Source organism: Pan troglodytes, chromosome 3 (genome assembly GCF_028858775.2).
Source record: "Pan troglodytes isolate AG18354 chromosome 3, NHGRI_mPanTro3-v2.0_pri, whole genome shotgun sequence".
NCBI lineage: Eukaryota > Metazoa > Chordata > Mammalia > Primates > Hominidae > Pan > Pan troglodytes.
In genome coordinates, this window is record NC_072401.2 from 189316708 (window position 1) to 189328807 (window position 12100).

The 12100-nt window shown below is 42.5% G+C and overlaps 1 long non-coding RNA gene across 1 annotated transcript in view; it reads left to right on the top strand.

Annotated features, from left to right (window-relative positions):
* Window positions 1-7776: 7776 nt before the first annotated feature.
* LOC129143802 (uncharacterized) overlaps window positions 7777-12100 on the top strand; it is a 40167-nt gene continuing 35843 nt past the window's right edge. Inside the window, exon 1 of the long non-coding RNA XR_008547694.1 lies at window positions 7777-8439. This is a non-coding gene — a long non-coding RNA (uncharacterized LOC129143802). The remainder of the gene's footprint in view (window positions 8440-12100) is intronic.

Sequence of the window (12100 nt, forward strand, 5' to 3'; positions counted from 1 at the left end):
CACGAGGGTTTGTGATAAAGGATTAATTTTCTTAATTACTGTATTTTGCAAGAATCAATATTATTATCTTTAAAGCAAAATTAGGAGTGCCTTTGTTCTCCAGATATCGGGATATCTGGACACCCCCAGGTCAGGTTTGTTTAATAAACATTATTAATCTGTTCCCTTAACTGTAAACATCTAGAGGCGAGAAATGCGTGACTTTCTGGGAATGCGGCCCGGCAAGTCCCAGCATCATTTTCCTGCCCCTCACTCAAGACGGAGTCATTCTGGTTTCAACACCTCTGACAGTTGACAGGGCATTATAGGTAAAGTAGTAGATCTCTCATCAGAAACAAGAATCCCCACTACAACCGGGCCCCAACTCACCTTATTTCAGAAATGAGTGAAAAAGAAAACATCTTCAAAGAGGTTATCTGTGCTCCTGTCCCTTACGAGCAAGATAAAATCCACTGTACTTCACTTAGTACTATAATGTTAAGTGTCCGCTTCAAGGTGAAAGATTTAACTGCTATTTTTTACACATGGCACTGATAAAACTCAAAATGGGTCACAAGGCAGAATAGCATGACAATGACATCAGATTTAGGGAGGCCCAAGTACTTCTATCTTTACAGGATTATTTCTTAGAAGTTAACTGGGCTCAGAGAGAGTATATTCAAGGTCTTTTTTTTCCTTTTCTTTTTAATTAGTGTGGGTCAGAGGAATTTTGGGAGTGGATCAATAGATTGCCAACCTCTCACTACATCAATGTACCTTCCAAAGGAAAATAGACAATTTAGTTAAGCTCTGCATTTCCTGAACAACTTCTGGATCAATAGTTCATTATCTGCTATATTTGCCAATATGTAAAGCCTTCAGGATAGTTGCCATAATTAAACAAACAAAACCCTGTATTTGCAGACATATGATTTGAGATTCAAAAGGATTTCTTCTTTTATTTTTGGTGTTAGCTTTGACCCTTATTCTGCTTGTCACTTTTTCTTTAGGGAGTGTGCAATTCTAAATGCTTCTTGTTTAGACAGTAGCTTTGACATCCAGTACAAGTGGACCCCTCACCTTTTACAAAACAGTTAAGCTACTTATCAGATTTCCTGGTTTCTCAAACCACTCTTTTCTATCAGGTGGAAAGGACTATTCTCTTGGGAGATCGAGGGCCATGAGATATAATTAACTTTCCCCATCCCTTCCCTCTTAGGAAATGGCTTTTAAACAACTTCTATGCATCCCACCATGGTTTATGACTACATTATATTAAACGTGATGAAGCATTTCAGAGAGGAGGGCCATCATTATGAAGTGAGTTTAAAAACAAATTCCTATGAGATCTGATAATTATCTCATGGAGTACAGATTATCTGCCTACTGTAAGAGGCTTTATTTTGTTCACTGCTGTACTCATAATAATAGCTTGCAGTGTGATATAAAAAGGATGGAGTGAAGCATACAATCTCAGGAGACCAGAGACACCACTTCAGTTCTATAAAGGAAATCAGACATAAGAAGACAAAAACAGTGCAAATAACAATCATATTCTGAAAAAGAATTTGATCAACTCTCAGTCATCTTTCTTGGTTCACATTGACGCAGTTTAGCAGAAACATTTATTGTTCGTATTATTCCATGTCTCTGGCTTTCATTCCCACATGCAGTCTACAAATCAGGTGGAGATATTTAAACCAAAGTACTTCATTCCCTTCTCCAAATGAGGAAGTAGTGATGAGGAAGTAGTGATGAGAAAAACCGCAGGGAAAGAGAGAGCAAGAGCGCAAGAGAAGGAGAGTAAAGATAAGAAGGCTAGCTTACTCTGACACTTGTCACCAGCAGGAGAAGTGGTCCAGCCATTCCTCACAGAGCAGGAAACCAGGGGCTGTTGCATTCAGCTGTGAGCAGAAGACAGAGAGGGAGCCTGAAGGTGGGACTCATTATATTATTTAAAGCAAATTTACAAAATATCCTATTCATGCATAAGTTAAAGTACAGAATCACATTTCCAGGCCAAGTATAAATGCAATATTGTACTTAGTACCAATTCAAATAAAGACGAATGGATAATTGAGACCTGTGAGCAACACACTCCTTGGTACCAATTCAAATAAAGACGAATGGATAATTGAAACCCGTGAGCAACACACTCACAGGTGTCAGGATTGGAGTACCACAGAAACTGATCATCGCTGCAGCCCTACGAGAGCATTTGGTTCCATCCTCCCACTTTGCAGATGAAGAATATAAGCCAGACAGATGAATCACCACACTGAGACCCAGACTGGGTGGTCTTTCTCCACCGAGTTATGCAAAGATTATGTTTATGTTACATACAAGTAAGTTGTGTGTTTGTGTGTGTGTGTCTTTTTGGCCATTTTAAGAGTATAGTATTTCCAGGGGGCTGTTGTAAGTATTATGTGTCTCAAAACATCAAAAGAGTGTAGAATCCTAGTGGATGGAAATAATATAATAATATTTATTGCACGCCTGCTAGGTATGCAATGAGGTATGTTACCTATATTGTCACATTAATTCTCAAACAGCCCTATGAGAAACACCTCATCTTCCAGGTGAGGGTGCTGACACTCTGAGCAGTTAAGTGCCTCTTGCTATGTTGACAAAGAAATGGAGAATGAGTTTAAACCTGGTCACTGGTGTCCCAAATCCCAGTCTTTCTGCCTCATTAGACTGCCTTCGGCACGTCCACTAGCATGGTCTCAGGAAATTCTGTTTGTGAAGTTCCTGCTTGTGTTTTAGCAAGCGAACGAGTCGTTGGAAATAAATAACTGTCCCGTGACTCCCACTCATGACTTTTCTTGACAACCTGATGGCAGCATTCCACAAGATGGAAAATGCTGTGAGATGTCTAAGGAGGGCTGGAGCAGGCTCAGCTGCAACATGAAACATCCATCTTCCTTTAGCGTCTCCTCTGCACATCATTCACACTTACAGTGCAGCCCAACTTTTCTCAAGAAAAGCCATCATGTCCCGTGAGGCTTTCTGGGCTTTGCTCCTAAAAGGACAGTGCATTTGGAAGCTGCCTTTGAAGCCTGTTCACACATGTCTGCTGCTGAAGTTGAGTTTCCAGTGTGTGAGGACTCTCAGCATAGGGGTCGGATAAAGTAGTTGATGAGGATTCACGTGTAAATAATGAAAGAAGCAAGTCGATCTTTGTTGCTATTATTCTGAGGGAGAAAATAGACGGGCTGGCCTGCCACTCAGAGGCTGCAAGGAATAATTTATCAGGTGATGTTATGTTTGAAACACAAAAATAAGAGTTAGGAACTTTGAAAGTTGGTCAGCATTAATTTTCTGCTAGCAAACAACTAGAGATGTTGTCAAAAATGCCAGCTAAGGCATTTAATGAGGGGGTGTACCATGAAAACAAGTAGCAGACACAAGCTCATTCATTATCTTTATTCCTTACCTGTGAATACTGAACAATTTGTCTTTCTAAATCAGTTATATTATAATCGTTCAACACAGAAAGAATTATCCAATCTAAAATCACCTAATTTATCTAGATCAGGGTTTGGCGAATATTTTCTATAAAAACCCAGATAGTATTTCTGGCCAAATTAGACAAATCCTGGCCTATTTTTTTTCGTAATTGTTGGCAGTAGCATGTTTAATATGAGAAAGTCTTGTTTGTTTATGTTCAAGGACAAGGAGAAAGAGAATTTGGGAGAGATGATCTGAGTAGGCCAGACTGGAAGCGGCAGTAGGAGATTACAGTACGGCTGCTTCCTTGCTGTGGGGGATTTATCTTTGTACTCTCTGCTTGGGAGAGATAGTTAATGAGTCTTAACATCAACTCACGACACAGGTGATTTGCCAGAAAAGAGTCCTCAAGGGCGAATTAAGGAACAGCCCAGAACAGGATCCCAAGTTACTCTATCACGGTAACTTCTGTCTGTTCAAGACCACACAGCCTCATCTCTCAATAGCACTTTTTTCCCCAAAAGAAATGCTATTTTCAACATCTGACTGAATTTCACACTGAGTTCCTTTGTTTTTAATTTTTAATTTAATTATTATAGGATGTGATTATTTTGTATTCAACGGGGCTTACTTTGCTTTGGATATTATTATACTTTATCTTAGCCTTTCATCAAATAACAGTATCCTACGGTGTAATCAGGCATCAAGAGATAGAGAAAGATCATGCATGGTTTTAGGGTCCAGGCACTTCCACATGCAAAGCATCTAACTATAGTTTCTCTCTGAACCCCAGGTGGCTCATGTATGAAATGAGGCTGGGTGCGGTGGCTCATGCCTATAATCCCAGCACTTCGGGAGGCTGAGGTGGGTGGATCACCTGAATTCAGGAGTTGGAGATCAGCCAGCCAACATGGTGAAACCCTATCTTCACTAAAAATACAAAAAATTGGCTGGGCATGGTGGCAGGTGCTTGTAATCCCAGGTACTAGGGAAGCTGAGGCAGGAGAATCACCTGAACCCGGGAAGTGGAGGTTGCAGTGAGCCAAGATAGTGCCATTGCACTCCAGCCTAGGTGACAAGAGTAAGACTCTATCAAAAAAAAAAAAAAAAGAAAGAGAAAGAAAGAAGGAAAGAAAGAGAGAGAGGGAAGGAAGGAAGGAAGGAAAGGAAAGGAAAGGAATAATTTCTCACTTCTAAGGTCATTGTGAGAACTGGAGATGACACAGGCCCAGTGCTTGTTATAATGTCTAGCCCATCCTAGATACTCAGTGCTGGCTGTTCGTAGCCTAATATAGCAAAGTGCTGCTTTCAAAGCCATGTCACTTTGTTTCTCTCATTTTGTTAAGCAGCTGAATATAATGTCTATTACGTGTGGGAGTCTCCTTTTTCTCTGAAGTAATTTATGTCTAAACAATTTATATTATGAATCATTGGGATGGGTGTTTCACTGTCTAGAACTCATATTTTCCTATAACTTCCCTTTCGACTCATTATACTTAGTGAACTAAGTTTCTAGTAACAGTCCAGGAGGCAGGGGCCTGTTTCATGACTGACAGTGGTTTTGTGCTGTGAAGACATCAAAAGGCTTGATTTTACATTGTCATACTTTATTTTTCCTGGACTTTGCTTATGCTCTGTTGATGGTGATAGCACAAGGATTCCTATAAGTCTGTATATAATAATGTAGTTATTTGTAGAATTTGGAGCTTAGAATAAGTTTTTTTTTTTCTTTAAAACAGAAAATTGTAATAGTTTCCCTTAAAGGGCTGTCCTCTCACACAGTTAAAATTAGCTGTCTTACTAGGTAAAACTATATTATTTTGTAATGATTAAACTAGTATGTCCATTCACCTCATGTCTCTCAACAGTTTCTTGTCAAATTTGGGAGAAAAAAAAAAAGTGACTTTATAAGATTACTGCATTCCAAATGCTAGAGTGCATTATGCCTAGGACCAAATGGGACAGGATATATGCTCGCCTCTACTTGGCTGTGTAAAATTTACTTGGAAAGAGACATTCTATCTTTTGAAGGAGAGCATGACTTTCCCTTGCATTGTGATCTATGAGCTGTAGCTAAGAGCACCCTCGGCAGTGCAGGCCTTGAGGCAAACCTACCACATGTGTCTCTCCTTCTCCCAAGGATGTTTTCTACAGGCAAAACCAGAATAGTAGAGTGAGCATAAAGGCTGTCTTGAGAGAGAGAGAGGATCCAGAAATTTGTAAAGAATTGCTTAATTGACTTGTTTCATGCTCTTTCTATTCCCCCTCCCCCTCCCACACAGAATAGATAGTGCATCATCTCCTTTTATCTCTTATCTAGTTTCTGTGGGTTTTTTTTAACGTCATTCATGCTGTAAATCACTTTTTTGTTTGTTTGTACTTTGCTTCTTTATTTTTAATTTTTCCATAAGTTATTGGAGCACAGGTGGTATTTGGTTATATGAGCAAGTTCTTTAGTGGTGATTGGTGAGACACTGGTGCACTCATCACCCAAGCAGTATGCACTGCACCATATTTGTAGGCTTTTATCCCTCGCCCCCTCCCACTCTGCCCCCCAAGTCCCCAAAGTCCATTGCATCATTCTTATGACTTTGTGTTCTCAGAGCTTAGCTCCCACATATCAGTGAGAACCATACAATGGTTTGGTTTTCCATTTCTGAATTACTTCACTTAGAATAATAGTCTCCAATCTCATCCAGGTCACTGCAAATGCTGTTAATTCATTTCTTTTTATGGCTGCATAGTATTCCATCATATACATATACCACAGTTTCTTTATCCACTTGTTGATTGATGGGCATTTGGGTTGGTTCCATGATTTTGCAATTATGAATTATGCTGCTGTAAGCATGAGTGTGCAAGTATCTTTTTCAAATAGTGACTTCTTTTCCTCTGAGTAGATATCCAGTAGTGGGATTGTTGGATCCAATGGTAGTTCTGCTTTTAGTTCTTTAAGGAATCTCCACACTGTTTTCCACAGTGGCTGTACTAGTTTACATTCCCATCAACAGTGTAGAAGTGTTCCCTGATCACTGCATCCACACCAACATCTACCGTTTTTTTAATTTTTTGATTATGGCCATTCTTGCAGGAGTAAGGTGGTATGGCATGGTGGTTTTGATTTGCATTTCCCTGATCATTAGTGATGTTGAGCATTTTTTCATGTTTGCTGGTCATTTGTATGTCTTCTTTTGAGAATTGTCTATTCATGTCCTTAGCCCACTTTTTGATGAGATTGTTTGTTTTTTTTCTTACTGATTTGCTTGAGTTTGTTGTAGATTCTGGGTATTAGTCCTTTGTCAGATGTATAGATTGTGAAGATTTTCTCCCACTCTGTGGGTTGTCTGTTTACTCTGCTGACAGTTCCTTTTGCCTTGCGAAAGCTCTTTAGTTTAATTAAGTCTCAGCTATTTATCTTTGTTTTTATTGCATTTGCTTTTGGGTTCTTGGTCATGAAATCCTTGCCTAAGCCAACGTCTAGAAGGATTTTTCTGATGTTTGCTTCTAGAATTGTTATAGTTTCAGGTCTTAGGTTTAAGTCCTTAATCCATTTTGAGTTGATTTTTGCATAAGGGGGGAGATGAGGATCCAGTTTCATTCTCCTACATGTGGCTAGCCAATTATCCCAGCACCATTTGTTGAAAAGGGTGTCCTTTCCCCGCTTTATGTTTTTGTTTGCTTTGTCAAAGATCAGTTGACTGTAAATATTTGGGATTATTTCTGGGTTCTCTATTCTGTTCTATTGGTCTATGTGCTGATTAGCTTAATAACTAACCTCCTGAATTCTTTTTCAGGTAAATCAGGGATTTCTTCTTGGTTTGGATCCAGTGCTGGTGAATCAGTGTGATTTTGGGGGGGTGTTGAAGAGCCTCATTTTGTCATATTACCAGGGTTGGTTTTCTGGTTCCTTCTCATTTGGGTAGGCTCTCTGAGAGAAGGTCTAGGGCTGAAGGCTGTTGTTCACATTCTTTCGTCCCCCAGGTTGTTCCCTTGATGTAGTACTCTCTTCCTTTTCCTACGGATGTGGCTTCCTGAGAGCCAAACTGCAGTGATTGTTGTCTCTCTTCTGGGTCTAGCCACCCAGTGGGTCTACCCTGCTCCGGGCTGGTACTGGGGTTTGTCTGCAACGTCCTGTGATGTGACCTATGGGTCTCTCAGCCATGGATACCAGTGCCTGTTCTGGTGGAGGTGGCAATGAGGGGGGTGCAATGGACTCCGTGAGGGTTCTTAGCTTTGGTGGTTTAATGCTCTATTTTTGTGCTGTTTGGCCTCCTGCCTGGAGGGGGCGCTTTCCGGAGAGCATCAGCTGTGGTAGTGTGGAGCGGAACCAGCGGTGGGCGGGGCCCTAGAACTCCAAGATGATATGCCCTTTGTCTTCTGCTACCAGGGTGGGTAGGGAAGGACCCTCAGGTGAGGGTGGGGTAGGCACGTCTGAGCTCAGGCTCTCCTTGGGCGGTCCTTGCTGCGGCTGCTGTGGGGGCTGGGGGTGAGATTCCCAGGTCACTGGAGTTGTGTACCTCGGAGGATTATGTCTGCCTCTGCTGAGTCATGCAGGTTGTCAGGGAAGTGGGGGAAAGCCGGCAGTCACAGGGCTCACCCAGCTCCCACCCAAACCAAAGGGCCGGTCTCACTCCCACCGTGCACCCCCCAACAGCCCCCAGTCCGTTTCCAGGCGGAGACGATACGGGCTTGAAAACCTGCCCCAGGCTACCCGCCTCCCAGCTGCGAGAGAAAAAGGCTTGGTTCTTCCCCCGCCTGTGGAGTCAGCACCCCGGATTCGTGCCCTCCCCTAGTTCTGGCCAGGAGGATTCTCACCCAGTTCAAATTGTTACAACGCTCGGCTAGAGATTTCCTTCTCCCTGTGGAGTTTTACCCCCCTCCTCTCCCGATGGAGCCCTGTGGTGCCAGGCAGGAGTGGGCTGCTCGGGAACCCAGCGAGCTCCGCGGGCCTTTCCGCTGCTTCCTCTACCCCTGTACTTCACTGGGCTCTCCAGACGGACTCAGCTCCAGGTAAAGTTGGAAATTCTCCCGCAAACAGACCTCCAGCTTCCCCAGTGGGGGTGTGTGTTTGGGAGAGGAGGGTCCCCTCTCCCACTTCTGCAGTTGGGGCACTCACACTTTTGCGGGGGTCTCCCGGGTCCTGCAGGAGCAGTCCACTTCCTCCAGAGGGTCTGCGGGTCCTCTCAGGACTGCTGGTTTCTTCCTGCAGTCCATCTGGAGCTCAAATTCACAACGCGAGCCCCGCACGCTGCCCTGTCGGGAGCTGCAATCTAGTCCCGCCTCCCGTCCGCCATGATGATCTGTTCTCCTGCTGTAAATTCATTCCAGATCCAGATTCTTTCTCAGCGGCCCTTGGTGTGTGTCAGAAGCCATAATCGGTGTGTGCTACCCACCCCTACTATGCAGGGCAGCTTCATTTCCATGGGTTGCATTGATAATTATTGGCTTATTATTATATTTTTCTATGTCACTTTACATTTCTTAGTGTTTCTTACATGCTTAGCATATTTCTACACATTTTTTTCTAATTCCCAAATGAGAAGAAAGCAAATACCAACAGTATTTTCTTTCTTTGATCGTATATCCCTCTGTTCCTGTGTCAGGAAAATGTGAAGATTCAAAAGATAACTGAAAGATGATTTTAAAAAGTATTTAACATTTATTTTAAAAGCACTAAATTTTGTTAGCAAAAAGGCCTCTGTTAAATGTTGGGAGAAAAGAAAGACTTTCTTGTGTCGGGAAAATGTGAAGATTCAAAAGATAATTGAAAGATGATTTTAAAACGTATTTAACATTTATTTAAAAAGCACTAAAGTTTGTTAGCAAAAGGCTTCTGTTAAATGTTGGGAGAAAAGAAAGACTTTTGGAATTTCATAGAAATATTATTCATGTGTATTTACCAATTGGTTATATGAGACATGAAGTTTTTTCCTAAGAGACAAATTCTGATCTTATACAAACCTGAGAATCTATAGGGTAAGAGGTGGAGAGGAGAGACGAACATCACATACACATCTAGCAATAATATGATAATATAAATTAGTAAAACATTCTTGAGTACAGTTAGCAATCTGTATTGAAAGTCTTAAAATACAAATGTAAAGGTGGGCGATAGACACCTTCTCTTTACTAATCAGAAAAATTAAGGCAAAGTTGCCATCAGTTGAGATACCCGGTAATTTTTTACTTGCATGTTCCTCCTGGCTTTGTATATAATTATTGCAAATATAGCTCATAGCCTAATTCCTTTCCTTTATGTTTTAAAACTCCTAGTGTTTCTTTCATGCTGCAGTGCCTTCCTTCAGTTCAACTAATGTTCACAGAAAATCTGTAGAATGAGCAGGTAAATCCTGGAACCTCAGAATGTCAGGAAGTAGAGCAGAGAAGGAGGGGTACGGGCAGGTGCGCAGCCCGGCCTCTCTCAGTGCTCGGGTGCGTGGTACAGGTGAGTGAACACCTGAGCTTGCTTGTGCCCATAGACACATTAAATACCAGACAATTAAAATAGGACAAAATCAACACTTTCCTGGAACACCGGGGGCAAGATCAATCCCAGGCAAACAGCTGCCTTCGTGGCTGCCCTTTTGATATTCTACTTTCTCAAATTATTCTTACATTCTTTCATTTATTCATCAAATATGTTTTGCTCCCTACAACATGCCATGTACTTTGCTAAGATTAGGGTATATAGATAAATAAGCCATGACTGCTTCTAGCACAAAAATATGTATAAAGAAAGTTGTAGATCTATATAGAAGAATAGAAGCAAAGGGGCAGAGTGGCACAGTGACCAAGTGCGGACTTGTAGGTGAGTTAGAGTTTCAGAACTCCTATGTGTCATTTACGTGACTTGGGTAACTTATTTAACTTCCATGAGCTTCAGTTTCATTATCGTAAAAGGGGATAAAATGCCTATGTTAGGAAGTTATAGTGGAAGTGAAGTCAAAGGAAAGAGTGTGGTAAAACAGCGAGCATGTATTTGGGACACGATAGCAGCCAAAATATTGCTTAAGCATTACACATATGTAACGTATCTCCTGCTTACCTAGTTGTTTTGTTTTTGTTTTTGTTTTTTTTTTGAGACGGAGTCTTGCTCTGTCACCAGGCTGGAGTGCGGTGGTGCGATCTTGGCTCACTGCAAGCTCCGCCTCCCGGGTTCAAGCGACTTTTCTGCCTCAGCCTCCGACTAGCTGTGACTACAGGCGCGCGCCACCACGCCTGGCTAATTTTTGTATTTTTAGTAGAGATGGGATTTCACCATGTTGGCCAGGATCATCTCAATCTCTTGACCTTGTCATCCACCCACCTCAGCCTCCCAAAGTGCTGGGATTACAGACATGAGCCACCGTGCCCCGCCGCTGCTCACCTTGTTTGACGAAAAGTTTCAAGTGGCTCAGGTCCTGGGTGGTCGGCGGGGACAGATGGGGAGAGGTCTACCCTCATTCCTGGGCCACTACACAAGCTGTAAAGGTTCTGTAAGCTCTGCTACCTCACCTTTGGACGAGTCATTCTTCCTCCGCAGTGTGCAGACACACCTACAGGTTTTGGGGAGCAGAAAAATCTCATTCCACAAGTCTTAACACAAATCCTTTTCCCTGTCACTTAGGCCAGCTTCTCAGAGTCTCTGTCTTAGCTTTGCAGCGGCTGCCATGCTCAGGAATGTGATCTCTAGAGTATCAGGTGTGAACAGATGTGGGAAATATACCAAGAACACATAGATCAAAGTTGCATGGTACAACCACAGAGGTGATAGAACAGAGGAGTCCCCAAATCCACCCCCATGAGGTCAAGAAAAATTTCTCAGAGAAAGCATCCTTTGAAACGGGCTATTGTAAGAAAATAAGGAATTGCATGGGTGGGACAGATATGGGAGGGTATTCCATGCAGATGAAATAAATTATGAAGTACTGAATCCCAAATTATATATTTGTGTATACCCCATTTGTTCCCTGCTAGTGAGTGCAAATAAGGGCATTTTAATGCCCCATCACCATGGCTCTTACTAGCCAAACTGAAGGGCATTAGCCAGCCCTGTCTTCAAACATGCTCCATCCACTGTTCTCTATCCCAGAACCTGTAGGAAAATATCAGAGATGTTGAGAGAGAAGCCCACTCATGTTCTGGTGCTCCACTTTCCCCATGGAAAGCTGCTCACTGGTAAGTGGCGTGACCCATGAAGGTCAGTGTCAATGCCAGGGGCAGACAGTATATCCTGCTGGATGGAGATGCCGGGGGGAGACAGTATCTCCTGCTGGATGGAGGGCGTGCAGTTCCTCCATCACAGCTTGACACTCCCAAAAAATAGCGGCAACTTTGTTCAAGTGCAAAAAGAACAATCGGATTTGTATTGGAGAAACTTTACTCTGGCTGCTGGATGGGGACCGGATTTAGGGAGAACCATCAGGAGCCTGTCCTCATTATTCAGGTACAAAATGATCATGGCATGAGTTGGCAGTGGCAGTTGTGATGAAGGGAAGTGGATAAACTTGAGAGATATTTAGAAGGAGAATCAATAGCACTTCGTGATCACCTGGAGACCCCGAGCAACAACAGGGCAAAGTCATGAGTAATTTAGCAGATTCTGGATTGGAAATGGGATGCGGAGTGCTGCTGGGCCCTCTGTGAGGCTGGGAGAACTGAGTGTGTGTGTGTGTGTGTGTGTGTGTAGAGC